We start from the raw sequence: 15,409 nt of genomic DNA, 5'->3' as shown, positions 1-15,409 counted from the left end.
ACGGAGCCAACCTGCAGGCCTGGGCAACGAGTTGCCTGGGCTTAGCGGCCCAGTGCTCGTGCTTGGGGGCGTTTTGCCAACGGTTCTTAGAAATTGCAGAGTATTTAATTTTAAAGGTGCCAGGGAGCACTAGGCACCAGCTTATCAGAAGTAGGAGGGGAAGGTGAAATGCTCCTGCTCCCCATGTCAGGAAGTAGATATCCCCACCCAGAGGTCCACTGGATGCCACAATTCCTCCATTTACTTCTCCCCAGTTCATGCCACAGAGTCAGGATGGTGAGCTCTGATCCCGGAGTGATTTTTCTTAACGTCTTTATATAGATGAGTTAACTCAAAACCTTTCCAACATAAGCATGTTTTTCTGTTCCTTCATCCTGACCTTGGCATTTTCTTTCTCCACTCCAAGTTCTCTGCTGTCCTCTGGCCAGCTTTGCCTCTCATTTGTCAATGTTATTATTGAATTTTCAAATGCCAGTAGTGCACATAAATCAATGGCTGGCTTCTCCCCAGTGGCATATCCCTGCCACATGTGGTCATTCATTTTTTTTAATAAGTCCTCCTCTCCTTTCACCCATTTATAAAAATGCATCTTGTTCGCCTGCTGCCGTCCATCATTCGGTGAGTCCAGCTATTTGTTGCCCCTGAGTGCTTATTCATCAACGTTTTCAAAAGCAAAATCACTCTTCGCCTCCTGCTCTTATTGTGCCATCAATCTCGACTGGGGATCAATAAACCTCGCTTTTGCAATTTTTCCCCCCATCGTCCTGTGCTAGCTTTCCCAAAGTCTAGCCTTTGTATTTACATTTTTAACTGATCATCAGAAGTAGGTCAATGACAGTGTCGACGAGCAGGATGCTTTCATTTGCTCCCAGTGTGGCAATAACTGGCCCAGCATCACTTATCTCACTTGGGGACCCTGAGTATTGAATACTCATCTCTTTCTCTTTTTGTTTTGGCCCCAGGAGTTGTAAATGGGGACAAGATGACCCCTGGCCACACAGTTCTTGCAGACATTAGCCCCGGGGACTAGAACTGGGTGAATATTTTTCTTCTAAACATCATTTGAATGAAAAATGGCTTTTCACTGAGAACTGAAATTTCCATTGAAAAGTCTTTTTTGTTGTTGCTGTTTTTCAATAAGAACAAACAAAACTAAAAACTCTTTTTAAAAAAGTTTCCTCTTTCAAATATACACTTAAAAGGCTGACATTTGTTTTTGAAACTGTTTCCAAGAAAACAGACTATTTTATTTTTTGACCAGAAATGTTTTCCAAAGCTGAATATTTTCACGACTTTTGAAAAAGCTAAATGTTTCAGTTATCAGTTTTATCTTTTCGTTGAAATTCTAAAAAAAACCCTCTCTGAAGCTGAAAAGACTTCCAGCAAAACCGATCAGCTCCTAAAATTTTCCAAGCTACCCTGTGCAAATAACGGGACTTTCTGACTTGCTGTAATTGTAACCACCCATGTCGAGCACATCAGGATTCAGGCTGAGGCACCATGGAATGGTCGTGGAAGGCACGTCTGGAGGTTGCCTTGTCCAGCCCCCCTGCTCAAGCAGGGCCACCCTGAGCCGGTTGCACCGTCCTGTCCAGACACTTTTGAATATCACCAAGGAGAATCCACACCCTCTGTGGGCAACATGTGCCAGTGCTCTGTCACGCTCCCAGTAAAAGAAGTGTCTCCTGCTGTTGAGATGGTGCCTCCTGTGCTTAGTTGGTGCCCACTGCCTCTTGTCCTAGAGCTGGGCACCACTGAAGAGAGCCTGGCTCCATCTTCTTTGCACCCTCCCTTCAGATATTTACACATGTTAACAAGATTCCCCCCGCCCCGCTGAGCCCTCTCTTCTCCAGGCTGAACAGTCCCAGCTCTCTCAGCCTTTCCTCATCTGTGAGATGCTCCAGGCCCTTCATCATCTTTGTGGTCCTTTGTTGGACTCTTGCCAGCATGTCCCTGTCTCTCTGGTACCGGGGAGCCCAGCGCTGGACACAGCACTCCAGGTGTGGCCTGCCCAGTGCTGAGCAGAAGGAAGGATCCCGTCCCTCAGCCTGCGGCAGTGCTTTCCCTACCAGGGTGCCGTTAGCCACCTCCGTGCCAAGGGCACCTTGCTGGCTCCATGCTGGGCCGGCTCGGTGTCCACCACGACCCCCAGGTCCCTTCCTGCCAAGCTGCTTTCCAGCTGGGGGGCCCCAGCATCTCCTCCTGCATGGTACAGGACATTTCCAATCCATTTCTTTCTGGGACAGGGTACCCGGCCTCGTTAACCCTTCCCTAATGAGACGGGGGAAGCGCCTGCCCCAAAGTTTTCCAACAGCAGAACCTGAGTAAAGGAGAGAGGCAGCAGATGGAAGCGTGTGCCAAGGCAATAAATTCAGGCCACAATCACTAACATTTTGTGGTTTGACACTTAATTGATTAACTAATTTGAGGCAACAAGATTTAGTGTAGCTGTAGATTAGTGTCGAAGGGATAATTACGGCTAAGCTCCCATTTCCAAACAGTGTGTCAGCTGCAGTTTCGAGCTGGCAGGACCAGCGTTACGGCACTCGCCTCGCAGCCGATAGCAAAGGTTCCTGGAAGAGGTCCTCGATGGCTCAGCACCCGGGGATTGCAATGGAAAGGTCAGGCACTGACTTATCAGCATAGACAAAATCCCTTCCTATAATGTATGTGTTTATTCTCAAATTAAATATATTAATGTATTATTTGTTCTTAAAATGTCATTCAATAGATAGTAGGCTTAGGTTTCCTGGCAGACCTTTGAAGCTTAAAGAGTAATGTAATAATAGTACATTAATCCATAAGCTACACAGTCTTCTCCCAGCAGACCCCAAACTCCAGAACTGGCTCTAAAGCACTGAATTTGCTGCATCTGTTTCTAGGAATTTCTGTCTAACAATAGTGGACTTGTTGGAGTCTGCTCTGCCAGTTCCAGCATGAAATGCTGCTTTTCTCCCACCCATCTGTTCAGCATTAACATTTGGGCACCTGTAAGTGGTGTTTCTGGGGGCAAAGGCAGGTGTCCGTTCCTCTGGTGATGCACATCTCTGTTCTGCTAACGCAGGGGTGGGCTAGAGGCACCAAACCCTGTTCCGTGTCCCTGCCGAGAGCGGGTCTTTGGAGCCAAAGTTTGGTTTGGGCCAAGCCCCAGTTTAAGCTAGAGGAAATGCTACATTTGGACTTTTCCCCAGGCTGAATTCTTGGCACAGGCAAATCATCTCTTGGGAAAAAAAAAAGTCTTGAAAGAATGTCTCCATCTTTTTCTCCAAATCATCCATCCATCTATCTGTTTGTCTGTCTAGAGATGATAGCTTGATAGCTATCTAAATGCCAAACCTGATGTTTTGGAGAGCTTGGAATCCATCTCTGAACTGCACTGATTTTAATTCTGCAAGTCTTAATACTTGATTGACAAATACAGCTAAACAATCCATCACAGTTGCCTTATCTAAAAAATGTAACCTTTTTTCTGTTTATGGAACATGCACATGTGGAACATGTTTTTCTTTTACTGTCTATTTATTCCAGTTTATTCAGTGCACTTACATTTTTTATTTTGAACTGGTTTTGCTGGCTCTTCCCACCTTCACATGACACACCTTTCACCTCCAATTCCTGGAAAATACGGGTTGCTTGCAAACAAGCTGTGACTGTGTGTGAAAGCAGGTTGGAGAAAAGAGATCTTGGAACCATCCCAGCTGAAGGAAAGGTTGCACTTTCTGCCCATATCCCAGAACACCAGAGGCTGCACATGGAGCTAGGCGCTAGCCACACTCGAGTCTGCCTTTGGAGGCTGCGCTCAGCCACGGCGCGAGGCGTGGAGGCTCTGAGTGCTCCCCCGGTGTCCTCAGGAGGGATCACAGCATTTTATATTTATGCCATGTGGACACTCTGGGTTTGGGCTGTGGCTGGAGCTTTTAGGTGCTGCCAAAGTGACAGTAATAATTATTACGCTCGTCTCCTACCCTTTGAAGATAAATGTGAATCTTCTGTTGTTTCAGGCAACCTTGGTGGGCTGCCAGCACTGCGAGAATATCCAACAAAAATGGATGTCGAGATACGCTCACCACTGTGGATGTTATCACTAACAGTGCTGGCAATTATTAAATTACAGTTATTGCTATAATGATAGTAAAAGTAATGTTTGTTAATTGCTGAGGCAAATTAACATCTTGCAATTTCACATTTGGGGAGAAGCTTAACAGACTGGTGATGCCGAAAGAGTCGGCAGCCCTGCAGGGAACTGGGCTGGGAAGGATCCATCCATTCCACTCCACTGCAACCCTGTCTTCATCCCGACCCCACCCAACACAACTCCTCTGCTCTTTAGAGGAGAAATTCAGCTCTGCTTGCAAACGGCAAATGTGAAAATAAATAACTGCATAAATGAGTGAGTTTGGCAGGAGGGAAATCCCTCCCCCCTCAGCTTCCCAGAAGTTCTTTCCCTTCCCGAGCTGCAGGCGAGGCGGAGCAGAGCCGGGGCTCTGCGGGGCAGATAAGCGCCTCCCAAGCTGTTTGCTCCCCACGAGGGAAGAAGGCAGCGTGGCACCGTTCCCCTCCGAGAGCAGGGGAGGATTTCCTGGTGCAACCCTGGATCACAGAGCCATAAAGGTCACTGAGAGAACATGCTGGGATCCTTCTCTTCAGCTCTTGTAATGGTATTAGCAATGACTGTTTCTTACTCAATCATACTCCCAAAGGATTTTCAATAAACTTTTTATGTGCCATAACTGTTACATTAAATAAAGCTGAAAGTATTGAGTAAACTGACTGTAAATCACTTTAGATGCCTTGGAATTACATTAAGTGTGAGAATTATGGATCTTTTGCTGCTCGCAGAAACAGAGAGACGACAGAGCCAGAAATTTTTATGCTGCCAACCCTTCTGAAGGTTTTTTTAATTATTTTTTTATGCCATACAACAGGCTTCTCCTCTTGTAAATGGCTTGTTCAGGGACATGTTGGGACCGAGTACCATCCCTGTGGTGTAGGATCCTATGGTGCTGGTGGATATTTTCCCTTCCTATCAAGCTGGGCTGGTTTTCTCAGTCTGGAAATTGTAATTAAATGCTGGGGTAGGGTTACTGTTAGCAGAGCTGAACAGGCTGTGAGTTTTATTGCATCAAGAGTGATTTTCTGTTGGTAGCCTGACAGCCAATACTTCATCAATACAAATATATATTTTGATATAAATAAATGCTGAGAAAACATCTTCTGTCTCTACTCTTTAGGCACCCCAGGGTTAGCTTAAATGCATGTTACATTTAATACCCTACAGAGAGACACACAATTTAATAAAAGCAGCCACAAGTGCCCTGCACTGCAGAATAAATGAACTTCTCCTTGTCCCATGTTTCCCCCCTCACACAACATCCTGCTTACGTTTCACTGTCAGTGGCTGGGACCTAAGACAAGCTTTGGAACATCACCAGGTGCTTTGGGGCAAAGCGGAGCAGAAGAGGGAGGACGGTCAGCCAGGTCTCTGCTGCTTCTCCATGGCCTGGCCTGGATCTTTCCTGCTGGGTGCGTCCTGCTGTAGTCTCTGAAGGTGAGAGGACCGGCCCCGACATCCCTCCAGGTGGAGGAGACTTCTCCGCTGCTCAGTCGGTTGGACACCAGTGGACGTGTGACAAGGACATGGAGGAGAGCAGAACCCTCAGGGGCTTTGCTGAGCCCAGACTGCACCAAGTGTGGCCAATGAAAGGCAACGTGTCTGCCCAGAGCGGTGTTTGGCTCCAAATGAGTTTGATGAAAGCACGGGCAACTCATCTGCTGATAAACAGACTGGAGAGAGCTGACTGGACAGTGAACTTTGTGGAGAGTGGACCCGAGAATGTGAAACCTCTCTGATGATACTGCATTTATGGATAGGGACCGTGGGAATTCGGCGGATCTTCCACATTTGAAACTGAGCTTTACTTTCCCCCAGCTACATTTGTGCCCATGGCTGGGGCTGACAGTGAGGATGTCAGCGTGAACGCAGGGGCTCAGCCTACGCCAGCAAAATGTGCTTTTCCTAGCTGGGGACCACAGACGCAGCGTAAGAGCAGGTTTGTGCCCCAGGGCCTGAATCCGAGATATCCTGGCTCCCCAGAAAAGAGTGGGCTGGGACTCTTGTTGTAACCTCCTCTTGGCATCCAGCACTACGGCAGGGCCTCGAGACGTTCCTCTCTGGAGCTCAGAGCCATCAGGCGAGGCTCGTGCGTCCGCACCCATCGCCCCGTCTCCTGGAGTCAGAGGAGGGAGGGCTCAGCCCCCCAGCGACGGTGGCAGCCCCAGCTCGTCCCAGACGGGCCGGAATGAACATCCCTTGTTACGGGCAGGCAGTGGTGCAGGGAGATGGTGGTTCTGCGCGTTACCAGCCCCGCTGCACCAGGAACCACCTCTCCAGGCGAGGCGAGGCGGAGGGCGGCCTGGCTGAGCGCTCGGCGTGTGCGAGAGGGGCGAGGGGAGGGACGGGCCCTGCCTGGAAACGCGGCTCCTCGCAGGCACACGGCAAATCAGGCTCCCGCACGCCGACATCCTGATGAGGAAATAGTTAGAAAAAGGCTCCCAGTGGGAAAACCTTCTGTTTTGCTGATCTTGTAAATCAGCTGAATTCAGCATGTCACAAGCACGTCTTACAATACACAAGACAATGCCCAGATTTTTGTAGTGCAAAAGCATATTAACCTTTGTGTACTCTTGCCGGGTTTCGACAAAAGATGTCTGTTAAGAACTGCAGGGCTCATTGTAATTGCTTGCCATGTGGGTAAATGATCCGGAGCTGTGTGAAGATAAGAAGAAATTGCTAAAGGCAAATCACCTGGGTTTTATTATGCTTGCCCTAAAAATAATTAGCATGGCCTATGAAATCATACTGTGAGGGGGTTTGTTTTAGCAGGAAACTGTAGCCTATATATTGTAGCTTTCTTTCTGGAGAGTTGATCTTTGTAGTTGTGTTGATGTGTCTTTTTTTTTTCTTTATTATTTTCTTTTTTAACTACAGTGAAAGACAAATGAACAAGCTCACACTTCTCTGAATAGCAACAAGGTGACTGCTTGCCAGCCTGTAAAATCTGGTATTGTCCCTCCTGGAGTCAGAGCTTGACCTTAAGAAAATTCCTGCCAGTTTCTGCGAAGGAGCATGTCCCTGTGCTGCTGCAGAAGCCTGTTTGCCACAGGTAATGCTTTTTACTTGGGATTATGGGTTGTGTATTTGCCACCAGGCATAAAAATTCACCGCCTTTTCGGAGATGAAACAGCTTTGCATGGGAACAAAATGGTGGTGTCTTTCCATTTGCTGTATCTGTCTGGGACTACAAAAATATCAAGGTCAGAAAAGAAAGCAGGAAATAAAACAGCAACTGCATATAAAATTACAGGCTTGCTGTTTTAAGTGCTAGCTACCCACAATTTGGTGTGAATTGCAGGTGATCAGAACCTCTGAAAAGCATTTGTGCGTGTACAGTGTTGGCAACCCCAAGCATTAAAAGCCCTGAGTCAGCTTTCTTAAAATCATGTGTTTTGACTTAAATAATGAGATACTACAGAAATAGTAATATGGGGCTGTGTTTGCTTGAAGCCTTTAGGGATTTTTCAAGCTCTGTTCTGCCAGTTTCTTCTCTGTGACAGTCCTCAGTTTATTTTTACCTGAGCACATGAAGGTGTCTGTGGCCTGGGTGTCTGGTCACAGGACCCTTGCGTGTGTCTGGTGCTCCCCAGGCTCTCCCTGCAGCCCAAGCAGGGAGAGAGGGTCCCCCCCGCCCTGGGCTGCTGAGGCTTCCTTACATTGTTCTCCTGAAAGAAAACCTCTCCCACCACAAGCAGTGTGTACCTGAGAAGCAGCTGCCCTAACTTCAACATCAAAGCTGGGTGTTGGGCGTCTCCTGGAGCGCCGTGCATCCAGTGCAGAGGAACCTCAAATGACACAAAGCCAGTGTAAAACCCTCTGTTTAAGTCCTTTCCAGAGTGATAAATGGGGCTTCTGGTGGCGAGTGGCCCAAGGATTAGCACCACTCTGACCACCTATGCCTCATCAATACTGACTCCTCATCTTCTTAATTCCGATGCAATTGTATTTCTCCAGCACAGTTTCATTTCCTGGTGTTTGCTGTAATCCTTGCATAATCTTGGGAAAATGCTTTTTCATGGCTCAGCTGATAATTTATGTAGTTTAGCTATGTATTTTCTCTGTGGAGGAGAGGAAGGGAAGAAGGGCTGCTGCCTCAGAAAAGCTGATTCACAAATGTTCTGGTATATCCCTTGTTGCAGGCTGAATGTTTAAGTACAGACCTTCTGGGCACTTAAGCAGCTTTCCCAGCCAAAAAGTAATAATGGTCAGAGCATCTCCCAGGTTTTGGGAAGTGCAACACTTTATTTCTTTGTGATAACAGTGTGTAGATATTAATGCTGGTCTTCTCTTTGGGTCACGCGTTTGAAGGTGGATAGTCCAGATACTGTTCCTCGCTTGATTCTTCATCGCATTTAAGGTGAAGGAAATAAAAAAACCACCTTGACGTGTTCTCTCAGTGGCTCTCCACAAAAGCATTTAGTGGTTTCTGTGCTGGGTGGTTAATACCATGTTGTAATGTGATGACCATTTTTTGCTTTGTTTTATTTACTTCTGTTTAGTTGAGGCAATAGTACCCAGCTGGCTGTCAGGCAGCACCGACTCCTTGCTGGGGGTAAAGTTCATCCCCATAGCAAAGCAAACACAAGATTTAGGGATCTCCTGGCTGGTTCTGGAGGGCCCAAGTGGGAGTTGTGTGGTGTCTAAGCCTTGTGTTAATCTTACCCAGGGTAAGTTAGTTAGCTCCTGTGCCTGGTGGATTGCAACCTTGTCCTTGGCATCAGGTTGACTGTGGGGACAGTAGTCTTGCTCGCAGGCACCTTCAAATCCCCTGTGTGTGCTGGGCCATGCTAATGGCAGGGAAGTGGTTCTGGAACACGTTGATTCCCTGCCACTCGCCCGGGGCACTCACAGGACGCTTCTGATGGACGGGGTACGCTTGGCTGTTGTCAGCACTCAGTGTGAAGGGGTGTAACTTCAATGATTTTGTCACTTGCTGGGAGCATTTGTATTCTCTCTTATTTATGACCACTGAATTTGGGTGAGCTGTGTGCAGCTCCCGCTCCGGCCTCCGTCTGCAGCCAGCAGCAGGCTGTCTGAGGGAGGTGGACAGTGTCTGGTGGCTCCTGGCCGTGGGGAGGTGTTGGCAGGCAGCCTGCGGAAGGGCTGGCCTCCCTTCCCCAGGGACCTTGGCAGAAGGGCAGCACCTTGCTGTCACCTCAGGGCTCTGAATGGTGTGGTTTTAGGTATTCCTTGCTGAGCCAGATCAGCGATTTGTAACTCCTAGTGCTGGCTGCGGTCTGGTTGCCTCAACAGGCCGGTCAGATGTGGACTACTGGGGTTATTGGGTGCTGAGAGGTTCTAAATGTCTGGTCATTTGTAAACCTTCTGCGTCCCACTTCATGTGTCAGTTCTGACCCACCCATGTTTGTTATTTCCCCCCAACAACCCCACGGGTGGATCAATACAGAGTGAGTGGGATTCTCTGTTTCCTACCAACAGTACTACAAGTCCTGGGGAGGGGTTGAGGAAAGGAAACTGAATCCATCATTTCTTCTCCAAAACAAAGTTAAATCATATTGATTTGGGTGTTCTTCACTGTGTATTTAATTTGTAGTTAAACTGAAGCTACTACTATCAGCCTGCAGCAACCAGTAAACACTTCCTTTTGAAATGGCTGATCCTCCATCTGCCCCCATTGGGATGTTTCCCATGTAGTGGACATGAGAATCTCTACCTGAGCTTTAAAAAATTCTGTCTCATAAGGAAAAGCATCCACTGTAGGCAGCTTCTTCCTAGGAATCTTTGTTTGCTGTGTCCTGCCACTTTCTGAGCTTCCTTTTAAAGGTCATGAAAAACCCTTTTCCCCATTATTACACATTTAAAACAATAGATGCCTTTCTGCATTCACTTGGGCTGGGTTTATTAGACTAAGAGGTGAATTCCTGTAGCAATTAGTCATTACGACAGTATTCACTAGAAAAACAGAAATATGCTACTCTATAATTTGGTTTGCATTTAAAATAAAATACAAAAAGCCTACTGAACATGCGGGGGGAAAGCAGGCAGCAACCCACAAGGCATGAACACAGGCTGTTGTTTCACATTTGCCTAATCCCAAGGTAACCTGAAATAATGCCTCTGCCTGGGTCTAGGGCAAATTTTGTGGGGTAGCAGAGACTGCAATAAACACCCGATATGATGATTTGACCTTAAACCCCCACTTCTTAGTGCTACAAAATCAGGCCAGAATCTCTCACGGATCTGAGCTTCCCTGAAGGTCGCTGGTGCATCCTGTGCGTTGAAAGATGATTCAAGGAAGATCTTGGTAGCAAGAGCACCCAGGTCCTGGGCGACTCTAACGGACCTGCAGCTCACGTGAGGAAATGCTGCTCCATATGAGTTTCAGAGACTGTTTAGGACCAACAAACTGAAATAAAAATTGGACTGAATCTAGACCCAAACTCCCCAGCTTGGGTTCATTGCTACAATAACAGGAAAAAGAAAACCAGAAATCTCTTCTGCTGAGCTGCTGACCATCAGTTTTTAGGCTCTGTGTGGTGGAAGCTCAGTCTTGTTGCTCTCTTCCTTGGTGGGATGAAGTAAGGAACTTGCATAACTGAGCATCCCCTCCTGCAGCCAGTGCCAGCCCCGGTGCCGTCGGTGGCTCTGCACAGCTGGATTGTGCTGTCAGTGGCTTTGCACAGCTGGATTGCTGGTGAGCTGCCACCACATGGCGAGAGAATACTTGGTGCTGCTAACTTGAGTCTGATTTACTCTAAAGCTGAGAAGTTTTGGGGATGTAACTTTCAACACGGAGATAGAAAGATTGATTGCGAGCGGGGAGGCTTTCTCTGACATAAGTTCCCCTGCGCTGTTCAATGCCTTGCTGAGCTCCAAAGTTTCAGAAACAATGCTAGCCTAGAAACTAGCAGGGGAATCCCTTCCCCTGCTGATTATGTGTTTTTCTGCAGTAAAACATTGTAAGAAAGGCATTGAATTATCTAAACCACAACAGTGCTTGGTCCTTACAGCCCTCAGTGACTTGGAGGCACTAAAGACAACGTGATGTAGCAGTATAGTAGTTTCCACACTCTGGATTTGTATTATTAAATACCAGAATAAATACTCATTTCAAACCCACATCATTTGTCAGCTCTTGAGTTATGGCTGCTTTGGTAACTTAGACACCCTCTCCTTCTGCCAAGTTCCCATGCTCTTTGTTTTGAATATGTGTAATTTTATGTGTTTGGACTTAAATAACTTCTGCTGTTTCTCCCAGGTTCCTCCTGTGCTAGAACCTGCCAGACCCCTTCTGGGGAGGAACAAAGGCAGAGGCACTTCCAAACAGGATGGAAAGGAAAGGGGGGGAGGACTGTGTTCTTGAGAAACACATTGTTCATTGGGTGGGTTTTTTTAAGGAATTGGAAAGTCGTGCAGAAATTGAATCAACTTTGCTGTTAACTTTGGTCATGGGTCTTGAAAATGGCTCTTTCCCATGAAATCCCAGTGGCTTTCTGGAGTTTAGCACCCACAGGCCACGTTTGCAAAGCAGCTGTGGACATGAGGTGACTGGATGCTAGAGGACTGTATAAAAACTCTGAAACACATTATGCGCCTGATTTCCATTTAAAAACAGTTCATGCTGGGTGCCTCCATCACCTAGATGCGTTTTTAAAATCCCCCTGCAAGTCTATAAGCCTCTTTAAGTATCGAATGCCAGTGTCTATCTAGACCGGTTTTGCATGCATGAGTTTGGCAATATCACTTAAACAAGTTCATTGTATAAATGGATGCAAAAAAAAAAAGTCCCAAAAGACTTTAACATTCTGTCAGCGCTCAAGGCAGGTCTCCAGCAGTGTCTGCTAGATACCGAGCTAGCATAAATCAGCATAGTTCAGTAGTGTCTACCTGGAGCTCTGCTGGTTTATACCAGGGGAGAACTAAAATGATGTCTCTTGTGCTGAGAGCAGGGGCTAGAAGGGCTGGATGAGAAGTGATTTCCCTGGTGCCCTTTGAGACTGGTGTGGTTTGTCTCACAAGTGGAATGAGTTTGGCATGTCTTAACTACCATTCATCAGCTCCTAAACACATGACAGAAAGGTCATGGGCATGTGGAGATAACAAGGGACCCTGTGAATTAGGAGTAAGAAATAACAGCATTTAGGGCTGGCTGGAGACGTAAATGTTTCAAAATCAGACTTGGGGGAAAAGTAGAAGTGATATTTCCTTTTGACCTTTTAGAAACACTCTGAAAGACTCCAGACTGCACAGAGGCTGGAAGTAAGGGCCCTGGGGGCTCCTTGTGCCGACAGAGCCTGGACTAGGGCTGTCCTCTTGCTGAGAGACCTTGGAGCCAGGCAGCCGGGGCTCCTGGGGCAGCCAAGCCAGGCTGGAGAACTGGCAAGCTCCGCTCAGTCCCTGGCCACTGCCCTGTCAGCACTTCCCTGAAGCCAGCCCGGCCCGGGGAGCACTGCAGCGTGCCAGGCTGGCATTTTCCTACAGAGGAGCGTTGCCTGGGGAAACTTCAAGCTCGTTTCATTGCAGAGCTGCAGGGTGAAGGCGGTGACACTAATGGATGGCAGAGCAGCAGGGTAAGGCTGGGATGCCGAGGCAAAACTCTGAGGTAACCTGGTCTAGATGAATTTTGTCTTGGGAGAGCTGGAGAAATGCTTCTCATGCTGAGAACCTATTTGCAGTGTGTCCCAGGCACTCTGAGCTTGTCAGTTGTCACTGCACCCTTTAATTTCCTTTTCTGCTCTCCAGGGCTCCCGGCAGGAACTGGGGAGCTGATGTACGACAGGTCTGCCCTCGCGGGACCCGAGAACGAGGCAAGGAGGCTACAGGCAGGCCCAACAGGAATGTGGGGGGTTGGAAAGAAAAGGCCAGGAGAGTCTTGCAGAAGATGGGGTAGTGTGTGGGGTGGGAGCTGCTCCCTGCCTCCTGTCAGCACATCTCCTGCGAGCGTGGCTGGTCGCTGCAGCGCTCTGCAGCAGAGGTCACTGGATGGCCGGCAGCGGCGCGAGGCAGGGCCTGGCCTGGCCTGGGGCAGCCAGCGAGGCTCAGTCCAGCTCCTGCTCTGCCTCCATCACCCCCAGGGACAGATCCATTTTTCCAGGGACAGAAAATTTTTCACAGAAAGAGTGGTCAGACAGTGGAATAGGCTGCCCGGGGAAGGGGTGGAGTCCCCATCCCTGGGTGTGTTTAAGGGTCGTTTGGATGAGATGTCGGGGGATGTAGTGTAGGGGAGAACTGCGTAGAGTCGGGCTGAGGGTTGGACTCGATGATCCCAAGGGGCTTTTCCAACCTGAATGGTTCTGTGATCCCCGGCAGGGTGCGATGGGGCAGAAGGAGCCAGGGAGGGACACAACGTCCATCCCTGGGAGGGGGAATGCGAGTGGAAGGGGTAGCTCTGCCAGGGAAGCGGAGTGCTCGACAAGCACAGTCAGCCCCAGCTGATGAGCTGCCAGGGCAGGAGTGACACCACAGGGCCCACGGGGTGTTGCAGCAAGGGCTTCGGAGCTGTACTGCGTGTTCCTAAAAATGCAGGGTGGGGACAGGGAGCTGACATGCTACCCTGTCACCCTGAGAGGTAGGACAAGGCTTCCCCTCTCCACCTCTGGTTCTTCCTTTGTAAGCTGTCTGTATCTGGAGGATCACAAAGTACTTCAGTTTTATTAAAAAGTAAGTGTAAGCTCCACTTGGTACCAGTAACCCCACCCGCCGCCAGCCAACAAGCCAAGTCAGCCCGCAGAGAGATTTCCATCGCCAGCCCAGCCCTTGGAGCCCAGCCTGGGCACCGGAGGTGTGAGTGGCTGAGTTACTTTGCTGCCTCACCTCAATGCAGCCACCCTGGAGTCCTGATTTTAAGAAACACTTGCAAAAGCTGAGTGCTAAATAATAAGGCCAGCTGGAGTTTGGCTTACAAAATAACCCAGTCCTTAAAATGAGCTCAGCCTGTGGGGTATGTCTTAGAGATTGAGCACTTCTGGCTGTCTGGCAGGAGATGCTGAAAGTACCTGGGTCCTCTGGAAATCTAATGCTGTCGCTCTGAAGCAGCTCGCGTGTGAGCAGACAAAGGCCATCTGATAACCACGGGAAGGGACGTAGAAACCTTTGCTGCTTCTGTGTGGAGCATGCTCTAAACCAGCTAGTTCTCTGGGTAACAGCACTGAAAAAAATTGTCATGCTGACTTTCCTGTTAAGTAGGGAGTTTGGGGGGTTTTACAAGCTTCATTGGAACCTTTTGCCCTGACTGGGACTCTTTTTGCACTGAGTCTTTAGTGTCTATTAATACACAGGCTCACACTATTACCCTTTCTGCCAGTTCATTCATACCTTGTCTTTCTCCTCATCTGCTACTTTTCTTAAAACCTGGTGATCTTTGAGGCCTGTAGCTCTGCTGAGCCCTTACATTTCTGTTACTAAAGGTAATAGAAACCTGGAGCAACCTGGCTTGAGTCTCTGCTTGGGGTGAGCAGCATCCTATAGGCATCCAAAGCTTCCATTATTTGTTATTATTGTTTATTTACCTGTTTATTGGGAAAACACTGAAGACAGATGGATAATGGCAAGGTTAAGCAGCAAATTGCTGTGCTTCTGCCTGGTCAGAGAACATGGGGCACAGCCTTCCTAACCTGTAATATAAATCATAATGGGCAAGGAAAATTATTTTGCCTTCCACTAAAGGGCAATTTTCTGATCAGCTCTCATTTTGAAGCATGCAGAGAAGAGAGCAAAAGGAAGGAAATATATATTTATATATGTATAAAAAAGAAGAAAGGGAGGAAGGAAGAAAGAAAGAAACACTTACGCTTTAATGGAAGCTCATTTTTGTAAAGTACCCCAGTGGCCCCTGTGGGCCCAGAGAATTAAACGCTGTCATTCATAGCTTGAAAGCGGAGCCATCCAGTTTGCAGACACCTGTCATAATTAAACTAATGGCTCTGAAAATGTGCCTTGATATTAAATCTATCTTCCGCCGAGGAGCAGGGCTGATTAAAACCGCTGTTTGACAGTTAATGATGAACCTCTCGCTTGCTGAGCTCCATAACTGGAACAGACCGGTTCACCCCTCCCTCCCCTCGCCGAGCCCTTTCCCGTATCCCTCCCCACTGCCTTCCACCCTGAACGGTGTGGCTTCTCCCCAGGGCCTGTCCTGCAGGTGGTGGGAGATGAGTCCTGAGGCTCTCGCTAGGTTCCTGGGATGGTCGATCTCTGCCACGACCCTGGGCTGCGACTCCAGCGTGCAGTTAGTGGCGGGAGAGAAACACCCGCACAGGTACCCAACTGGCAAGGGGTTGACTTGCTGTAGTGTTGTGGCACTGTAGAGCTGCTGCTGATGGGGAAAATGCTGAA

At 48.2% G+C, this 15,409-nt stretch overlaps 1 long non-coding RNA gene across 1 annotated transcript in view; it reads left to right on the top strand.

The window, feature by feature from the left end:
- LOC141935644 (uncharacterized) overlaps window positions 1-15,409 on the top strand; it is a 128,930-nt gene that overhangs the window by 66,902 nt on the left and 46,619 nt on the right. Inside the window, exon 5 of the long non-coding RNA XR_012626599.1 lies at window positions 6,989-7,163. This is a non-coding gene — a long non-coding RNA (uncharacterized LOC141935644). The remainder of the gene's footprint in view (window positions 1-6,988; window positions 7,164-15,409) is intronic.

This window comes from Strix uralensis, chromosome 28, assembly GCF_047716275.1.
Source record: "Strix uralensis isolate ZFMK-TIS-50842 chromosome 28, bStrUra1, whole genome shotgun sequence".
NCBI classification, from domain to species: Eukaryota; Metazoa; Chordata; class Aves; order Strigiformes; family Strigidae; genus Strix; species Strix uralensis.
This window is presented reverse-complemented; position numbering and strand designations above follow the sequence as displayed.